Source organism: Amblyomma americanum, chromosome 4 (genome assembly GCF_052857255.1).
Source record: "Amblyomma americanum isolate KBUSLIRL-KWMA chromosome 4, ASM5285725v1, whole genome shotgun sequence".
In the NCBI taxonomy this organism is placed as follows: Eukaryota; Metazoa; Arthropoda; class Arachnida; order Ixodida; family Ixodidae; genus Amblyomma; species Amblyomma americanum.
In genome coordinates, this window is record NC_135500.1 from 4,113,031 (window position 1) to 4,133,791 (window position 20,761).

Sequence of the window (20,761 nt, forward strand, 5' to 3'; positions counted from 1 at the left end):
GCTGCAGACGCCCCCCTGCGGGGGCTGATCAAAAAGAGTTAGCTGGCATAGCTGCATGTAAAAAGGGTCCCTCATAAGCTGTCTTGGCTCCAGATGCGGCCAGGCAGTGTTGATGCAATGAAGTTTTCCCGAGCGAAGTTGACTCCTGTGAGTTGAACACCACTTCTGGAGCCGACTTTCGTGCTTTCATACTTTGCCGGTCACCACGACAACGAACCTGTGAAAACTCCTCCGCATATCGCACGCCCAGACTAAGTGTTTCCAACAGTACACGCAGGTTGGCTAGCCTCTTCCGGGCCCTTTCACATCCCGAAGTCTGAGAATGGTGTTAATAATCCCTGTTCCTGATAAGATGGATATCTTATATTTTCCATGAAACACCAGTTCACGTCTGCTCGAGTCTAGCTGTCGTGGGAGCCTTCTGCGTTTCACCTGCATAAATTTATTGTGCGTGAATAAACGACAAGAAGCGGGGAATGGGCTTATAAGGATTATTCATGTTGTGCCCAAGGTCCAGAAAGTGTATTAATCAATTTTGAAAAGTACTATCTGGAAATTTATTGTGCGTGAATAAACGACAAGAAGCGGGGAATGGGCTTATAAGGATTATTCATGTTGTGCCCAAGGTCCAGAAAGTGTATTAATCAATTTTGAAAAGTACTATCTGGAAATAAGTAAAATGCTATCAGTGGGAGGCAAGTATGGAGAGAGATGTGATTCAGGGAAAATGTGCGAGTCAAAGAGTGCTATGGTAGCGTTTGAAGATGTAATGATATAAAGAGATGTGCTGGCGTTGTAGAAGTTTTATTTATAGGTTCAGGTTTTGGAGCGTTTTAAAGCTGCTGAACATTTAGTTGCTTATTGAATGCATTGCACGTTCCTCTATTTGGAAATTAAGTTGAAACCAGGACCACTGATTTGTTTTTAAAACATATCTAAACAACTCCATCACCTCAGTTTCTTGTCTGCTCACAGCACAGTCAGAGCTTCATATAAATCTTGATGCCACAGGGAGGACAAAACGGTTTCCACGCAGCTAGGGCTTCCGTCTTCATTCGTATTTTGGTACAACAGGACACAGGATGTAGCACTGTTGACCAGACTCAGAATCATACACGGCAAGCAGTAGTCGTGGGCTTGGACTTTACCAGCTTCAAACATATTCTTCTTTATAAGGAATGGTTTAAAATGATTACCCAAATTTTACTTTAATCAGTACTTGTCTTCCCCCCACTTCAATGAAACAATGAGAAACTTAAAATGAAATCTGGTTATTGAGGAAAGGAAAATGGCGCAGTAATTTCCTCACATATGTCGGCGGACTCCTGAACTGCGCCGCACGGGATGGGAGGAAGGAAAAAGTGTAAGAAGAAAGAGAGGCAGAGGTGCCGCAGTGGAGGCCTCCGGAATAATTTCGACCACCTGGGGATCTTTAACGTGCACTGACATCGCATTGCACACGGGCGCCTTTTGCATTCCCATTTCTTGGTTTAATCACCTCTTGGCTTATTTTCTGTACTCTATTGAACTAGGCTACTTGCTACATGCCTTAATGTTCCACCAGTGCAAGACATGACTAGCCCGAAGAAAACTAAATTTGAGATGTATTTTTATTAAAACCTTGCGCTGGTGTTGAAGCTGGATTGCATCAAATTTGTTATTCATTGAGGAAGATTGTCTATACTCCTTGCAGGAAGCAACCCATCAGCCCTTAATATGCCACCTCGGCCTACTGACTGCTGCAAAACCTGGTCTCGCTTTCTAGTCAAGCAGGAAGCAGCTCATCAGCCCTCAATGTGCCCCCTCGGCATCCTGAATGCTGCATAGCCTTGTCGCGTTTTCTAATCAAGTATGGACATTTTAATTTTTATTGTATGTGATATTCCTGATGTTTCCTGGTCGCAGTTAGACATTTTAGGTTTTATATTTTATATATCTATATAAACACAATCTTGACCTCAAAAAGCCTTTCTCTACTGGCTTTTTGTGCAGATGCAGTTGTATGCCATAATTCATGAGATTTAAAGTTTTACAGCTCTCAAGTAGTGGGTTTAGTCACTGCCATGTATTAACATTACGATTTATAACATCACTCGATGTAAGGGTGTACGTATACTTCTAACAGTGTCTGCCAGTGTATGGAACCGCACTGCTTGCGCCTGCATTCTAATCGAAGAGAACACTGCCGCATGACAAGACCATGCAGCGCAGAGGGCAGCGAGCGATCCCTATTAAGTGAGTTGACATTTGTAACAACATTTCATTGTCTAGGAGCAGTCTTAAACTGGCGTGCATAAGACATTCCAAGACATGTAGATCAAAACAGAACTGACAGCTTTAAGAAACTTCAAAGCAAACTTGATATTCCTGGCAGCAGCCTTGTAGAGATCTGCAAGATTCCCAAGTTATCTTTGAGCTAGCTACGAAACGTCCAGTAAAAACTTCTAGTTCAGCTAGGCGGAGCATTAGGTTAGCTGGAGACATTTACAGAGTGCCTGAAAGATAGGTAGAAATATCTTGCGAGCTATTAATTAGACTCCTTGTCAAGACATCATGCTAACGCTTAAAAACGGTATCAAGCTTCATTTAGAATGTCTTGAATACTGGTTGGACATCTTTCTATGATTACATGGAGACATCTCAAAGATGTCAATGTTTTCAATAGGGAGCTTCTGTAAACGTGCATTTGCTGGGTGCCTGCCGCCATCTGATGCCCTCAAAGCGATCTGCGCATACGCAGTGGCGGCGGACATGCTCCCGGTACTCTAGTAATGCTAGCGATAACATGGTATGCTAAATATCTTTATTGTCTCGGCTCAGCGGCCAAGGATTCGCGACGCTGGCGCCAGTTGAAGCCAAGCATTCCAGTTAAGCGTGCTGAAGGCGATACGTACGTCTATCTAGTTGCTTGCGCGTGACGGAGTAATTTTACAAACAAGAAAATTATTCTCATGCACTGACTTCTTCAAACACGCCTATATTTTGTTGCGAAGCATGCCGAAAAGCATCCACGAGGCGATCGCTTTTCCCAACGGAACCCGCGCAGAGCGTAACGCGGGGCGGCGGCGGCCAACGACCGCTGCTGTGGTGTGACGGCCACCGAGCGAGCCCAAAATCGATCTCACTTTCTTGTTTCGCCGCGCGTAAACGTATTGTAGACGAGTTACCCTGACGACACGGGTGCATTCGCGGTGGAAGTCAGCGTCTGAGTCTTGATCCGAAGCAGGCCAGCGCCTGTATCAGTGGACTTCCTGCGCATTTCCGGGGCGGAAAATACATCGTCAAAGGTAAGGATGCTCTGCCACCGCAGTTCAATGCACGAATAGTTCGCTGCATGAGCGTCAGCTGTTGGCGCCCAGGCTCGTTATACGTGTCTCATCGGATGCCTCTTGGCAAGCGGTTTTCTCCGGCGCTCAACTCCTAACTGCGATTTTGCGTTCCCGCGCTGTGTTGATGGCCCGGAAAGAAAAAAAAAGTCGATGTGCATAAGCCACAGGGCGCACAGCTAACCTTTACATTTATTACAAGGTGTCGCAAGTAATAAATGGTAACATCAGCGGAGAGCCAGCGGTACCTACCCCGCATGCGCTGCACGCTCACGGCGACGTTCATCCGGCTGTCATGGATGGATGGATGGATGGATGGATGGATGGATGGATGGATGGATGGATGGATGGACGGACGGACGGACGGACGGACGGACGGACGGACGGACGGACGGACGGACGGACGGAACGTCCCCTTTGAAACGGGGTGATGGCAGTTGCCGCCATGCTCAGCTTTTTTCTCTTTTATTTTTGTTTAACCATGTTGTGAGTTATTAAAATTCGCCGTTTGCTTTAAATACGTCTTCCTACACTTTTAATTATATGTCACCTCTCTCATTTTGAGCCACCGATCTTCCAATCACTTTTTTCTAATTTCCACCGCATATTCATTTACATGACTATTGTTATCTGTAAACCCTAGATCCTCAGAAACAGTGACTGTGCCTGCATCGACATCGGGATGGATACCATCACATATTACTATGAGCGGTTCTGTTGTTCCTACCGATTTACCACACACAGCACATGAGTCCTCTTCTTCGTTAAACTTCTTTTTGGAGCGGCGCGTTCTAAGACATCCTGACCTAGCTTCAAAGAGTAGGGAACTGACTCTTGAGTTATCATAGTATATGAAGAACATCTGAGGAAACTGGACGATAAAAAGTGGTCAGCTAAGGTAATAGGTAAATAAACACCTACACAGAAAGAGCGTTGACTCACAATGGTGGAAAAGAACTAGGAAGGTAACCAGTAATTATGCCAGACACGCGGACGAAGAAAGAAAGAGCATCAAACGACAGGTTAAAAACCCGGAAGGTAAAAATTGGATAAATTCAATGGAAAAAGAAGCAGAGTGTAGAATTAAATCGATGCTGGAAAACCTTTCTTCCTGATCTTCCTTTTCCAGCATTGATATAGTTCTACACTATGCTTATTTTTTATTGCATTATGCAATTCTTACCTTCCACATTTTTAACCTGTCGTTTGATGCTCTTTTTTTCTCTGTCCGCGTGTCTGGCATAAGTACTGGTCAGCTTCCTAGTTCTTAGCTGCCCAGTTTTTGTCATCCAATTTCGTCAGTCGTTCTTCATTTACTATTTTACTCTGAGCTTCCCGTGCTTCGAACGATGCCCAGCCCATATCCTCCTGTACTGTCTCGTTTGTGGTTTTCCCGTGGGCACCTAGTGCTAATCTTCCAACAGCTCTCTGATTTACTTCTAATCTCGACTGAACTTCTGCCCTTAAGCAAAGAACCGCATTCCCGAAAGTAAGCCCCGGCACCATTATTCCTTTCCAAATACCTCTGAGTGCTTCATATCAGTTGTACTCCCACAATGCTCTATGTTTATTATCCCGGCATCTCTTCACCCTTTTGCTATGAGAGGCTGTTCGTGCTTTTCCGTGTGCATCTGCCCTTCGTTTACCTATATCCCTAAATATTTTTATTCGGTCATTCGGAATATTTCATAGCCTTGTATTGTAAGATTCTGATCAGTTTTATGGTTGAAAATCATAACACCTGACTTATTTATGCTAAACTGAAACGTAGACTTTCTCCTTCGTCTCCATAACAATTAATCAGAGTTTGAATATCCTCCTGGCTATCTGCTAGCAGTACAATATCGTCCGCATACATTAAACCCGGTAGTCGTTGCACAGCAAGCTTTGAGACTAATCTGTTCAACAGATTATTACCAGATTTGCTTCCTTGTAGCCTTCCTGTTGCCGGTAGCGCCCTCTGCGCTTGGGTGCCTCCGTCACTCCCTTGTATTTGAGGTGCGGTCAGCCAACCTAGGGCCTTAGAGCGGTTGTCACTAGAGTGTTCTAAAGTTGTCACACTGCCCTACAGGGTTGCCAGGTTTTGTGGCTTCCCTCCAAATTGGCTACGTTTAGAGGCGTGTGGCGACAAACATTTTAGGTTGGCTGCTTGACTACTTCCTGAAGATGGGAACAAGGCTACCGTGTGGGAGCCGAAACGTCATTCCATCATTATTTCTGGTCTGCGCAACTTTCTGATATCATGTACCATATCGACCAGAGAGGATTCCGTCAGACCCTTCACTACAAGCATTTTCACCAGACGTATGATCAACCCATCATCACTGAGACACGACGCTTCGTTTCGTTGACTACTCGGATTGCTGCATTCAAGAGGCACCTCAAGTTCAGCCCCGCCTGCAAAGCCCGAAGCTTAATTTCTCGTTCATTGACGCTCCACAGGCCGCTTTACACAAGGTTCGGACTATCTGTAGTCTCGAAGGCGAAGCGACAGCTTCTACAGGCCAGAATTTTTTAGTTTAAGGACACAATCAAGAATCTGTAAAATGACGCATTCTTCGCAGGGCGACGAGTGGAATTCAGCTGTCTCGAGGATTTCACCCGCATTCAATTCCACGCGAACTTACAAGCTGGCCTCCGTTCACGAAAAGCTGAGGATGCTCATGAAAACAAACTGGGAAGGCTAACGCTACGCCGAAGAGACAGGTCTCTGGACACCGCAATTAGGTTTGTGAGGAACCTGTCTTCTTACCAACCGAACCAGGTGGTAATATCCGTCTTGAGCCTGGGCCTAACTTTCAACATTGGACCGGCCCTCGACAAAAGACAGATTATATGTGCGGCGGAAAATTCTCTCACCCAGGTTGAGCCGTCGCGCCGAGAGGAAGCGCGTACACGAGTTGTTGGCGCTCTAAGTTACCTTCGCATCTCGCGACTTCGTCACTGACACGTAAAAAAAAGCGCTCACGAGCCTTCGCAATAATCGAGACATCATGGTACTCGTCCCGGCCGACAAGGGGAATGCAACTGTGGTGCTCGATAGAAGTAAATAGAAGGAAAAAATGCTGTTTCTCTTGGAAGAAGGCGCTTACGCCCAACTTGCTCGGGATCCCACGGCAAAAGCTCAGAAGGAACTGCTAAAACTTCTTTCCGATGTCTTTCAGATGGTTTCCCCGCAGCAACATTCCCTCTATTACTACCTGCTATGCCACAACGGTTCACCCCCTGCGATCTACAGGCTGCCGAGGATTCATAAGCCTGATGTCCCGTTGAGTCCTATTGTAGACTTCACCTGTTCGCCTCTTCAGAATTTATAAAAGTCTTTGCACCGCGTTTTCTCTCCTCTCGGAGGCAAAAAATCTACATACATACACAACACCCAGGACTTCATGGAAAAAGGTCGACACCTTAAAGTGCAAACCGGCGAATTAATGCTTTCATTTAACGTAAAATCTCTTTTCAAAATTGTTCCAGTAGACCTTGTCGTGAAGGTCTGCACGCACCGCTGCCCTTGAAGCCGACCCAAAGCTACTAGAAAGGACCCCTATCGACGTTCCACACCTGACTCGACTTCCCCGTTTTCGCCTGACAAACACCTATTCCATCTTTGAGAAAGTCCCTTACAAGAGTCACGGTGCTGCAATGGGAGCTTCCATCTCCGTCACGGTCGCAAACCTCACCATGGAAAAAATCGAAGACCGCGCGCGTACTGCATTCACGCCTGCCCCCAAAATTTTCCTAACGTATGTTGATGACTGATTTTGCGTGTTGCAGAAAGAAGCATTGAAATATCTTATTGTACAACTGAACAGCATAGAGCCAGCCCTAAAATTCACCGTGGAAGAAGAAATTGATGGCCGTCTCTCTTTTTTGATCTGCTTGTCATAAGAGAGTCCTCAAGATTAAATTTCAGCGTTTACCGGAAGCCCATACATACCAGCCATTACCTCAGTTACGGATCAGTTCACCTATTTTGCGAAGAAGGTTCGGTTGTCCATCACCCCTCCAACGAATGAAAGTGAGCTCCAGGCGGGAAGACAAAGCGGATGAATCGAAGCACAAATGACGTGATTTGACGACCTGTGGTTACCCGGCGCACATGATCGACTCCATGCAGCGAAAACTTGACCACCCTTGGATGCAGCCAACTGAAAGCACTGAAAAGTGATAGGCACTTCCATACGTCCCAGGCACCAGTGATGCACTTGCGCATATATTATGCTCCTATGGTGTGCACACTGTTCATGTACCATCTCAAAAACTGAGGAGCCAGCTTCTCAATGTCAAGAACGGACTGAAGAAAGAAAAATTCCCAACCGTTGTGTATGAGGTTCCATATAAGGTTCCATGTGCCGACTGGCCATCAGTATACGTCGGCGAAGCAGGAGATAATGCATGCAGATTAGGTGAACGTATGAATGATGTGAAGAACCGGCACGCAGAACAAAATGCGCTTGCTGAGCATACATTATCTGCCAGCCACAATATCAACTGGGCAAAGGCACGTGTGGTCGCCAAAGAGAAAGACAAGAAATCACGGCTCTCTCTTGAGTCGCTGATTATTCAAATCACAGCGCATACTATCAATCTCAATGACGGGAATTTCCCAGCTATCTACGCGAGATGCCTGGGATTATATATACTCCGTATATAAGAGGCACCACCACAAGTGTATGCCTCATTGTGAACAAGGCTCTCGTGTGGGAGCCAAAACGTCATTCCATCATTATTTTGGCCGATGCGACTTACTAATATCGTATCCGCAAACAGCTTCCATCAACCTTATGAAAGGAGCTAGTAACAAGATCGAGAATAGGACATCGCACTCTCTGGAAGTACACGCCACACCGGTACGCTTACCTGATCTGTACTTCTTCATAGCAAGGTCTCATGCTTCTATACTGTCAATACGATAACCCCTAACAAGTGTTAGGAAGCAGCTGTTAATGAGTTGTTTTCTAAGATAGTTTTGGCATCATATACGCAATATCCGGCAGGTACAAATGAAGATTTAACCGCGTAGTTCTGTTAGCAGATGTGTCAGATTGCTGCACGCGAAATTAGAAAAAAGTGTTTGAGATGGTGCTTGAAAAAGATACTGCTCTGATGTCTTCACGCATCAGAATGAATGCTTATTTCATCAGAAAAGTTCACGCAAAAACACATAAGTAATTTATGCTGTCAGTCTGATCCATATAGTTAATGCGAAAATTCGTCGAGAATTTATGATGTCAGTCAGGTTCAAAAGTTAGTGCAAAAACTTGTTAAAGATTTATGATGTCGGGCTGATGCGAAAACACAACATATGTGGCCTTTGTGAATAATTTGTGATGACTCATCAAGATTATGTTCTAACAATATCAATTAATAAATATCCATTTTTGTAGGATAAGCGTCATGTTCGTAAATAAAAATGAAAGCGGTAGCGCATCTTCATGAACAGCGCTTACAAGACGGTGTCGGAGCATATCTTGCAGCGTGTCGCCTAAGTCGCAGTGCTCGCGACAGTCGGCGCAGATCGGCGACAAATGTCGTGAAAGTCTCCCCCAGCCACTGTAATCGCTTATAGAACGCAAAACGTTGAACTACCACGGAGGGCTTCGGCGTGAAGTGGGTGGTCAAATTGGAATCGATGTCGGCGCAGCACGTCCCTGTCGGCGATTTCGGAGTGCGCGCATATTAGCGTATGTAGCAGGCGCGAAAGCGTTGCACAACACTGCCCGCTCTGGCTCTTTGACCACGCCGTTCACCGTACAATAGAACTGGAGCCGCTCCAGATATACCGGAGAGGCCTCGGTACGGTTTGAGTTAAAAAAATAAGCTCTTCAAGGTTACCCAACCGACCCATGATGACGTTTGTTCCTGCTTCCGATGCTTTGCTTGTTGTTCGGCGTAGTTCCCAGCCCCTCAACTCACTTTCGCTGCCACTTGGTTGGCTTGGTCCCGCGACTTCGCGTAATACCTCCGACTCGGCTGTGGGTTACCTAGAGCAAGAGTGAGCAACTGACGGCTGGGCGGCGATGCCAAAGGGCTGTATAGCCATATTCATGGCAATGGCGATAGCTCCAGCCCACCGTACCTCTGAGCCAGCTGGACGCAGTCATCATCATCATCATTTATTTTCTCTTAAAGGCCCCAATGGGGCATTACATAAGGGGGAGGGGGGGGACAAATGGTAATAACGGGTCACAAAGATAGAACACAAATATAAATGGCAAGCACAAATAAACACAGTAAACGCACTGAAATTACCAAGACAATAAATAGGTAAATAAAAGGCATTCTACAGGAATTGAGGAGAGAAATAAGCAGTCAATAAGGGTTTCAATTTTACTGAGTTGGTTTCATTGACAATATCGTCAGGGAGTACATTCCACCCGGATATAACAGTTGGCAAAAATGAATTATTGAAAGCTTTAGTGGTACCATGAATACGCTGAACACCGACCGTCCGACCGATACGTCGTCTTTTAGCGAATGCGGAACAGTGGTGACTTCACATCGACCGCAGCGCCAAAGACGATGATCCCCACTAAGATTTCTCGTCTATGTCACTTACCGGGAGGGGGGCGGGTAGTGTTTGTTAATGGGCAACCGTGGCTGGAGCTATCGCTATCACCATTAGAATGGCTGCACTACCCTTTGGCACCACCGCCCAGCCGGCATTTGCTCAATCGTGTTCTATGTAACCCACGGCCGAGTCGGCCAGTAACTTGTAATCATGTTATAATTAAACTCGCGTCACTTACGAGTACCTGAGATACATATTGTCGCCAGCTCCGGAACTCTTATGTGGGAACAAAACAACTGAAACCACGAGTGTTTCACAATGCAAAAATCTCTAATATGCGCCGACTCGTCGAGCTTTTTTAATGAAAATATCAATTCATGTTATGCCAAAAAATGCCGCAAACAATCGCTTACGCTCCTCAAAGGTAGTACCGTATGTACTGTACAACCGGCGACAAAATATGTTGGGGCACGCGACCGGCGACCGGAATCAGATAAAACTGCATCGCCGCGGCTTCTGACGTGGCACTTCTGGTGTCGAGACATCGCAGTGGCCGTTCGCCTCCTTTCATGCTCACAGCCCTGTCTTTTTTTCTTGCCTGCAGGGGACTATCTGATTGCATCCACCTTTTGGTGTTAGGCGTCGATTCCTTTTTCCCTACGTCACGCTTGCACTTCGGCGGGCGCATGGAAAGGGTGAAGCGTTCCCTGCTCGCGTTGCCCTCATGAAACAGACAGCGCATAGCAGCTGAACAAAAAAAACACAAAACATATAAAGGCTCTCAAGAAGGGCACCGAAGCAGCATAAAAATTCATCTACGCAGTGACCGAGCTAGTTTTCACTGGTCTTACTAGAATGCGGCTGTCACGCCATTCCTTTACCTTTTCCCCTCGTCATGTATTCGGACTTCTCATTGGCCAGTGATACCTCTTAAAGGTATAAAAGCGTGTAAGGCCGAACAAAAATACGCCTTCTACCGAAATGGCACCACGTGTTCCAATTGAAGACCGAAGATTAATCGCCAGGCTTTTTGTGGAGGGTGTACCGCAGCGTGAGATATGCCGAAGAACTGGTAGGTCGAAGACGTCGGTGAGCAGGATTATCCGCGTTTCGAGATGAGGGGACACTTGCGGATGCGAAGCGGTCTGGCCGTCCAAGAGTCACGAACCATGATGACGACATATTGATTGTTGCCGCAGCTGTCGTTGACCCTTTCATGAACGCTAAAGAAATCCGCGACGAGCTGTCACTGGATATTTCTGCTGCCGTACGCCGCCGTTTGAAAGAAGCTGGGATTTTAAATTGTGCAGCTGCACAAAAGCCTTTCCTGACTCAACGACAGCGCCAGCAACGCCTGAGCTTCGCACAGGAGCGTCGGCACTGGACCCTGGATGAATGGCACAATGTTATTCTTTCGGATGAGTCCATATTTTGCACAAGGTGGGATCAACACAGGCGTGTGTGGCGGCCCTTGAATTCCAGGTAACCACTGCCTTCACATTTTGGTGACATTGGCTAATTTTCTGCTTTTGCATAAGCCGAAAGCTTTTGGGTATCTGATATTTCAGGAATTATTAAAATATTAACATCAGTGTATTTATCTGAAAACCTTAATAAAGAACTAAGTGCACTAGAAGTCAGAGCAATGTGCATCAATAACTTCTTATTAGCACCAGGTCGAATACACATACTTGAAGGATTTTGCACGATGCAATGATGTATAAGCAAAAAAAAAGACGCATTGAAGACTAATTTACCGTTCGCACAATGACTTTTCTACATCTTTACCTGTCCATTGTGCTTCTTTTACAACTGCAGATACCGCCCTGGCTCTACACAGAGTGTTCGTTCAAGTGGCCGGTGTGCAGTCTCCGTGTGGGGGGCCATGAGCAAAGATGGGCTAGGGCCTCTTGTGCGCATTGATGGGAGGTTCACGGCCTCCTTTTACAGTGCTGTACTACAGGATACCATGCTTCCTTATTTGCTGGATGGGCCCTTTCCTGACGGGTGCTTCTTGTTCCTGCAGGACAAAAGCCCCGTGCACATGGCTCGTCAGGTGACAGCCCTTCTCGAAGACCTTGGCGTGCGCACGTTGATGTGGCCTCCGAATGGCGCGGACGCAAATCCCATTGAAAATGTGTGGGCGCGCATGAAGTCGTGCCTGTCCACACGAAACTTGTCCAGAGCAACAGCAGATGTGCTGTGGAACGCCATTCACGAAGAGTGGGAAGTTCTTCGAACTGATCGCGAATATGTTGTCTCATTGTGCGACTCGATGCCAAGGCGGATGGCGGAAATCATTTCAGCGGACGGTAACTTCACCCGCTACTAAGTCTGTATAATGACCAGGGGACACAAAGGACACATTTAGCGGCGATGCATTTTTTTTTGCTTGACTTCTGCCTTAATTTATTTTTGTTCTCTCACGTCGAACTTATGGCTACGGCGATACCTCCTGGCATTTATTACTCGTCTACTTACTCATTTTATTCTATGTGCAAAGTGACCTGCCTATCCCGTTTCATTTGATGGCAATAAATGAAACGATTTTTCGGCTCACTCTTCGGTTTGTGCGCGCTCGTTCCTATTTCGACACACCACAGAATGTTTAAACCAAAAAAGAAAAATCGCAGCGGCTGAACGTGCATACACCGGTAACTCGAGCGGAAGCATGGTTCACTCGGTGCATTTATATTGGTAAACTTTCGAGTGGCCCAGGCCAAATTTGGGTGCCACCATCGAACTGAGCGCGGTTAATTATAACTAGATATCAATTTGGCCGACGTCAATATTCAGGTAACTAGGGCCAAATTTTGGGGGTGGCCGGGGATTCTTTGGTGATGGCCATCGAACTGAGCGCGGTGTTGCCCTTTTCTAAAGTTGAATCGCCGCACACTTATGTTATAGCGTTACTATGACGCAGTTGCTGTTGCCTTGGCACACACAAAGACCGCAAAATCTTCCTAGGGGTTAGCGCCCATCGGAAAAATGCTTTCGCGCAAAAATGCAAAGAAGCGGAGTAATCCTGTGTGAGGTACCGGTTTGTCAGCCAGAAACGTTAAGATATGTTATCCGGCCAAAGTAGGGCAGCACACGCTTCTCCCTCGCCGTGCGCACGCCGAACTGCGAACGTCACGCTGTGAATGAAGAAAGCGATGCCTAACGCCAAAAAGTGGGTGTAATCAGATAGTCCCCTGCAGGCGAGAACAAAAGACAGGGCTGTGAGCATGAAAGGAGGCGAACGGCCACTGCGATGTCTCGACACCAGAAGTGCCACGTCAGATGGCGCGGCGATGCAGTTTTGAGTGAGAAAAATGCGAACGAAATGAAAAAGGTTAAAGCGGGCATGGAAACTCGCGACAATAGCGTACAGCGGCAGGAGAGTCAGCTAGAGCGATCCGGAGGCCAACAGATGGAATTAGGAAGCGAACGTTTGGGGCACAGGAGAGTTCTGGTGGTCGGGGACTCGAATGTAGCGAGGGTTGAGGGAGGCGTTCTGACGGCAGTGAAGGCAGACAGGCGGGTGCAGGTGGAGGCTCAGTCGGGAAAGTGCATGGTGGATGCAATGGCCAGAGCCCGGGAGGTGGTGGTGGGTAGCATGGATGGCGAACACCTTGTGGTCATCCATGCTGGTCTCAATGATGTACTGCAGGGGAGGAGCCAGAATCTTGAGACGCAGTTGGAGGTGGGGATGCGTAGGCTTAGAGAGGCCTCTGAGAGTGTGCATGTGACCATATGCACAATCCCAGAGGTCCAGAGGCAGGCTCGCGAAACGGAAAGGAGGGTCGTGGAGACTAATCGGGTAATTAGGCTATTGAGTCGACGACTAAGATACGAGGTGATGGAGGTCAACAGGGAAGTGTACGAGGTTAGGCCCCACCCTTTTGCACAGGATGGCATCCACTACGGTGGTGCCACTGGCAAGAAGGTGGGTAGTAGGATAGGTCGCCAGGCAACAGCTTTTTTGGGGGGACCCAGAGCTCTGAAGGAACCAGTGTAGAGAAGGAAGAATTAAGATCAAACGGACAATGGAACCATAGGGGAAGAAAGAGACGCAAGCGCCAGGGCCAAGTTAATTCAGATATAGGTTTCATTAACATGCAAGGTGGCAGGAATAGACTGAAATGGGAGGAAATAGAAGAACAGTTAAGACAGGAGGAATTAATGGTATATGGTTTAGCGGAAACACATCTTAGAGACATGGAGCAACCACCCTGTAACCCAGACTACGCATGGGAATATTGCAATAGAACAGAGGGCAGCAGAAAGGGAGGTGGAATTGGGGCATTCATTCATAAAAGTATGAATTTTCAAAGGGTTAGACTGGGATGCAGGGAACATTTATGGCTAAAAGGAACAGTGGAAGGCAAGCAAACACTCCTTGGCTTTGTATACCTGTGGACAGGGGTTAATGCCAAAGAGGAAAACAGGAAAATGTTAGAATGTATTGCAAGCGACATTGATGAGCTAGGAGGACAGGGCGAGATAATTATATTAGGCGACATGAATGCACACATAGAAGACCTGGATGGGTACACGGATTCGACAGGAAGCATGCTGCAGGACATGTGTGACAGGCATGATTTAGTTGTATGCAACAGCACCGAGAAGTGTGAAGGGCTCATAACATGGGAGGCGGGGAGTCTGCACTCGACAATAGATTATGCACTAATGTCACAGAGGATGTATAACAGATTAGGGGTAATGAGCATAGATGAAGATGGTTCCAGAAGTCTAGGTAGTGACCACAAGCGTATCAAGTTGAGCTTCAGAAGAAAAAGCAATGTAGGACTGAATCAAGATAAACAGTCAGGGGGAAATTTTTACTCAGAAAAGCAATTGGAAGTAGCAGCCAAACAAATCGAGAAAGTAATTTTTGAGGATAGTGAAACAGAATGGACTTATACCAAATTAACTCGATTACTGGAGCTAGAGCTAGCTAAGGTGGGAGTAAAGCTAAAAGGGAAAAGATGCAAACCCAAGAGTTGGTGGGATGAGGAGGTCAAGAGGGCAATAGGAAAGCGCAAGGAAGCATCCAGGGAACACAGATATTCCAAGAAGAGGGGGGAACCAAAACCCGAAGTAGACAGAAAATGGGATACCTTCATAAAGTGTAGAAGGGACGCTTCCTATTTGATTAATGAGAAAATTAGAAGAAAGGGTGCCCAATGGATGTCAAAAGTAAATAAAAAGGATAGAAAAGCAGCCCAAAAATTCTGGAAACATCTAAATGCAATGAGTAATAAAACTAGGCTAGAACAAAGGTTTATTGTTACAGATGAGGGTATTCGACTAGAAGGGGATGAAGCAATAAAACACATAGGAACAAGGATGACGGAAAAATTTTCAGCAAAGCACGTGGTACATAATTTATCGAAGGAGGATAGACCGGTTACAGCAATAGCTTCACTTGAGCAAGGAGAGTGGGAAAGGGCAGAGAAGAAGGTTCCTAGTGGCACATCAACAGGACCAGATGGTATCCCGATTATGTTGATAAAGAAGTTAGGACCAAAGTCCAAGCAAACATTAATACAGGTAGTGAACAAAACGATAGTGGATGAGAAAGTCCCCGATGAATGGCGATTAAGTAGAATGAACATGATATATAAGGGAAAGGGGGACAAAGCAGACGTAAGTAACTATCGCCCCATAACAGTGACGTCTGTGGTTTACAGGGTGGTGATGCAAATTATAAAGGATAGACTGCAGGCTTGGGTGGAGAACGAGGGGGTGCTAGGGGAACTACAGAATGGGTTCCGGAAACAAAGGAGGTTGGAGGACAATCTATTTTCATTGACACAGTGTATAGAAATTGCGGAAAAGGAACATAGGCCCTTATTGCTAGCATTTCTGGATATTAGGGGAGCCTATGACAACGTTGCTCAGGAGCATTTGTGGGACATATTGGGCACATTGGATGTGGAAAATGGAGTAATTAATCTTTTAAAAGATATATATAGAGGTAACAGAGTGCTCATAAAATGGGAAAAAAATGTATCAGGGCTTGTAGAGATACAGCGGGGGCTTAGACAAGGATGTCCTCTGTCCCCTTTGTTGTTCATGTTGTACCTGCAAGGTTTGGATACAGTGATACAGTGATAATGGCTGACAACAAGGAAGACCTGCAGAAGTTGTTAGACATATGCAGTACAGAGGGAGATAGATTAGGCTTCAAGTATAGTAAGGAAAAATCTGCAGTCATGACATTTAATGAAGAGGGCGGCAAGCATAGAATACAGGAGTTCGTGCTAAAGGTAGTGAATGAGTACAAGTATCTTGGGGTGTGGATAAATAACAGTGTTGAGTATCTGACAGAGCATGAAAATATGTAATGAATAAAGCTAGTAGGAATGCAGCTGTCATGAAAAATAGGGCACTGTGGAATTACAATAGGTATGAGGTGGTAAGAGGGATCTGGAAAGGGGTGATGGTCCCTAGCCTGACCTTCGGGAATGCGGTCCTGTGTATGAGGCCAGATGTTCAAGCAAGGCTGGAAATTAGGCAACGGGGAGTAGGGAGGTTAGCTTTGGGAGCACATGGCAATACACCAAATCAGGGGGTACAGGGTGATATGGGATGGGCGTCTTTCGAGAGCAGAGAGGCTAGCAGTAAGATAGCATTTGAGGAACGATTGAGAAGGATGGAGGAAAAGCGGTGGGCTAGGAAAGTTTTCAGATACCTGTATATAAAGAATGTTGACACGAAATGGAGAAAGCGAACTAGAAAATTGACAAGCAAATATCTGGACAGCAGTAAGGGGGCAAATCAGCAATTATCGGTTAAGAAAAAGGTTAAAGGAACAGAGAGAGCTTTGTGGAAAACAGGGATGCTGACGAAATCGGCACTAGAAACATACCGAACCTTTAAACAGGAAATTGTCAGAGAAAATTTCTATGATAATTGTAGGGGAAGTTCTTTGTTGTTTGAGGCCAGGACTGGAGTTTTGCGGACTAAGACGTATAGAGTCAGGTACCAGGATATAGACACTTTGTGCATTGCGTGCGGAGAGGAGGAGGAAACGGCTGAACACTTGATACTTTTCTGTAAAGGGCTTCGCCCTACAGTGGAAGGCAGCGGGGCTGACTTACCCAAGGCATTGGGGTTTAGGGATAGTGAAGGGAAAGTGGATTTTAAGAGGTTAGAAGTAACCAAGCGAAGGTTATCTGATTGGTGGCTAAAAGCAAGACAGGAGTAAAATTTCACAAGACATGGCTAGGTGGCTTGAGCCACCGCCCGATGTAAAGGGTTCAGCCGTATCCATCCATCCATCCATCTGATTCCGGTCGCCTGTCGCGTGCCCCGACTTATTTTGTCGCCGGTTGTACAGTTGTGCCTTATTAACATGAAAACCAGTTCCGGATCAAATCTGTACATAGACCTAGTTTTCCGTAATAGCGAATCGTGGCTAAAAACGAAGAAACATATTCGCAGAAAACTGCTAGATTAACTGCTGAGATTAAATTTATTTTGAACAGCATGGAGTGAAGCTGTATTTTAAGGAAATGTTTCGCAATATTAAATTAATTATGGTTGTTGCCATGGTAATTCGTAAAATGCAGTAATCTTGAAGGTTCCCTGGAGTAGCATGCCAGGACGACAGCCAGGCAGACCTTTCCTGTTCCATTAAAGTCCTCCTCCTCCTCCTCCTTGAAGGCTTCATGAGCCATCACAGCCGGGGTAGAAACTGTACTCGTTGATCAGCATCTGACGCCATATGTGTTGTTTTTGTCGCTACACTACTGTCACCGAGCTGCTCGACAACTCAATTTTATTGATGTCGAATAGCTGTTAGCTGCACCACGTTGTTCGAGAGATTCTCGAAGCCTTTAGAAGCGTATGTCGTCAATGCACATGCACACGATCATCTGCTGTGGTCATTTACCTGCGACTGCCTGCAATGCACATTATTTGCCTGCTGCGTGAAGTCGATGTTGGGCCTATGAGGAGATTGCATTTGTCAGAAATGTAGAGTGCTTCCTAGATTTCCATAGACCTGCTCGCATTTGCTGCACGCCTAATTTGATTTGCTTGAGCGTAGATGCTTACTTGCATGCTCCACCATGATCAGCTATAGGTTTCTTGGAAGACTTAACTGCGCATAATTGTCGTATGGCCGCGACAGGATCACTTTGGTGCATTTTGCCAAACGACGTTAAAGAGGTTTATTTGGTCAATTTTTCAAAATTGGTTACGCCTGTTACGTCTCGCCTTCGACGCGCGGTATAGCCGGCGCGGATGCAACGGACGCCGCGGCTTCGTTCATCGCGGCCGCAACGCCTCCCGCCAAGCGCGTCCAGGCAGGTTTCAGTGCCACGTGTCGTCGTGCGTGCGTGTGTGTGTGTGTGCATGTTTTGCCCACGCTTGTCAAAGCGCGGCAGCCGGGGAGAGGAGCTCTCCAACTGGGAGGCGAGGAGGTCTGACCGGCGCCGGCCTGGCGGACGCGCCCGTCACGCCTGAACATGTTCATGCGTCGCCGTCTTGTGCGACTCATCCCAAGCCGCTCCTTCTTGCCCTCGACTCCGAGGGTATATAAAGAGAGCTGCCCCGGACGCCAACGAGAGACTTCGATTTCGCCCTTCGAGTAACGTGGTCGCCCTGACCGGCTGCTCTTTTGAGATGCCAGAATAAACAAGTTGTTCTGTTGCCAGTCGAGTCATCCTTTGCCGGGACCTTCGGATGTTTCCTGCTTTGCCCCAGGCCGCCAGGCCAACGCTACCCTTGGGGCTTGCAACCCAGATGCAACAACTGGTTGCCAGCGGTGGGATCCCGACAACGGAGGCCAGCAGCGAAGATATGCGTTCAACTGTATGCTGAGCAGCACAACGACCATCCGGGAGCAGTGCAACGAGCCCTGTGTGATGACTGGTTGCCTGCAGCGGAACGACTGCGCTGAATTCTTGGCTGCGAGGTTTGGTGAGTGCGGGACTTTCTTCTTCTGAGTTTTGCCAGGCTTTTGTTAGTGTCAGAAACAGAGCTGGTAATTGTGGTTGTCGTTGCTGCCGGGTTAGTTTGCGGCAAGACAATAGTAGGCAGTAGAGAAAGCAGCATTCGGAGCAGCCATGGATTTGAAGTCGTTGCGCAAACCGAAATTGCTGGAGCTTGCAAGAGAGTTGGGTCTGGATGTCTCAGACAAACTCAGAAAACCAGAACTGCTAAGGGCTATTCTTGAGTTGGAGGCTGATGATGACGAGCTGTCGGAATGCCTTGAGACGATTGAGGAGAGGGAAGAAAAAGAGAAAAACGAGCGCGAACGTAAAGAACAAAAAGAGAAAGAGGAGCGCGAACGTAAAGAGCAAAAAGATAAAGAGAAAGAAGAGCGCGACCGTCAACACGCTTTGGAAATGAAGCGTCTCGAGGTAGAGATGGAACGCGCTCGTAATGGAAGTCAGGCACACGGTGCAGGAGAACGGGTATCGTTCAAAATGACTGACCTGATGCGGCCGTTTAAGCTTGGAGAGGACATTGGTTTGTTCCTGGTTAACTTTGAGCGAACGTGCGAGAAGCAGGGGTTCTCTCGGGAAACGTGGCCACAGCGCTTGCTCACTTTGTTACCCGGCGAGGCGGCCGACGTAGTCGCTCGCTTGAAGAGAGAGGAGGCAGAGGATTTCGACCAAGTGAAATCGAGTCTGCTAAAAAAGTACAGGCTGTCAGCGGAGGCGTTCCGTCGGAAGTTTCGGGAAAATGAAAAAGGCAGAAATGAGTCATATACAGAGTTTGCCTACAGGCTTATGTCAAACATGCAGGAGTGGCTCAAAGAAGAGAAAGCGTTTGGTGACCACGAGAAAATTCTGCAGTGTTTCGGGCTGGAACAGTTTTATAGTCGGTTACCTGAGAACGTGCGGTACTGGGTCTTGGATAGGCCAGACGTTAGTACAGTGGCTAAAGCCGCCGAGCTAGCCGAGGAGTTTGTGACGCGTCGGGCTCGCGGAGCTAAGGACGGTCAAAAGGGTGAATTTGGCTCCAAGTCTGAGAGGCCGAAGTTCACACCCATGAGAGCAAGGGGGGACACGCGTAGTGCGGATGCGAGTGAAAGCAGTCCGACCGAACGTAAGGAGACGGCGGCAGCCGAAGCCGAACGCAGAAAGCGGTTCGAGAGGAGGCAAGCGCGCGTGTGTTATACGTGCCAGAAGCCGGGTCACTTTTCGGCGCAGTGTCCAGAAACAAAAAGAGAAGTCGTGTGTTTGTCATTATGTAGCACTGACGAGAACATGAAGCTTCTCGAGCCTTACATGCGAGACTTCCTCGTGAACGGGAAAGAGTGCCGAGTGCTTCGTGATTCCGCAGCTACAATGGATGTAGTTCACCCCTCTTACGTAGAACCCGATATGTTCACGGGCGAGTGCGCATGGATCAAGCAAGCAGTGGAAGCTCACAGCGTGTGTCTGCCCGTAGCAAAAGTGGTTATTGAAGGACCTTTCGGAGCAATTGAGACGGAGGCCGTAGTGTCATCTAGGCTGCCCCCCCAGTACCCGTACCTATTTTCGAACAGGTCCGATCACCTCCTGCGCGAGAAGGGGCTTTTGTTTGGTGAGGCTAGCGTTCAGGCCTTAACCAGACCGAGAGTTCAGGAGCTCGCTGCAAAGGCGGTAGTTGCGGGGCCGACGTTGTCGAACAATGAAAAAGGGTCGGAGGCGCAGCAAGCTGATATTCCGAGCACGTCAGAACTGGATAAAATTGAGCCTGTAGCGTTGAATGCACCAGGTACTGGAGATGAAATGCACGACACGGGAAAGTTAGAAGAGCTTCCGGTCGAGCTTCCGGGACTAAGCTCAGTGACGAACAGGGAAGACACTGATCAGGTCATTAGTGACTTAATCATTAAAGCACCGCTGTCGCCTGAGCAGAAAACCGAACTACACCAACTCTTACAAGAGTTTCAAGGTCAGTTCTCTGAGAGGCCTGGTAGGACTTCTGTCCTTACTCA

General features: G+C 47.2%; 1 pseudogene; it reads left to right on the forward strand.

Moving 5' to 3' along the window:
• Positions 1–20,761, forward strand: part of LOC144127722 (uncharacterized) — a 48,300-nt pseudogene that overhangs the window by 9,435 nt on the left and 18,104 nt on the right.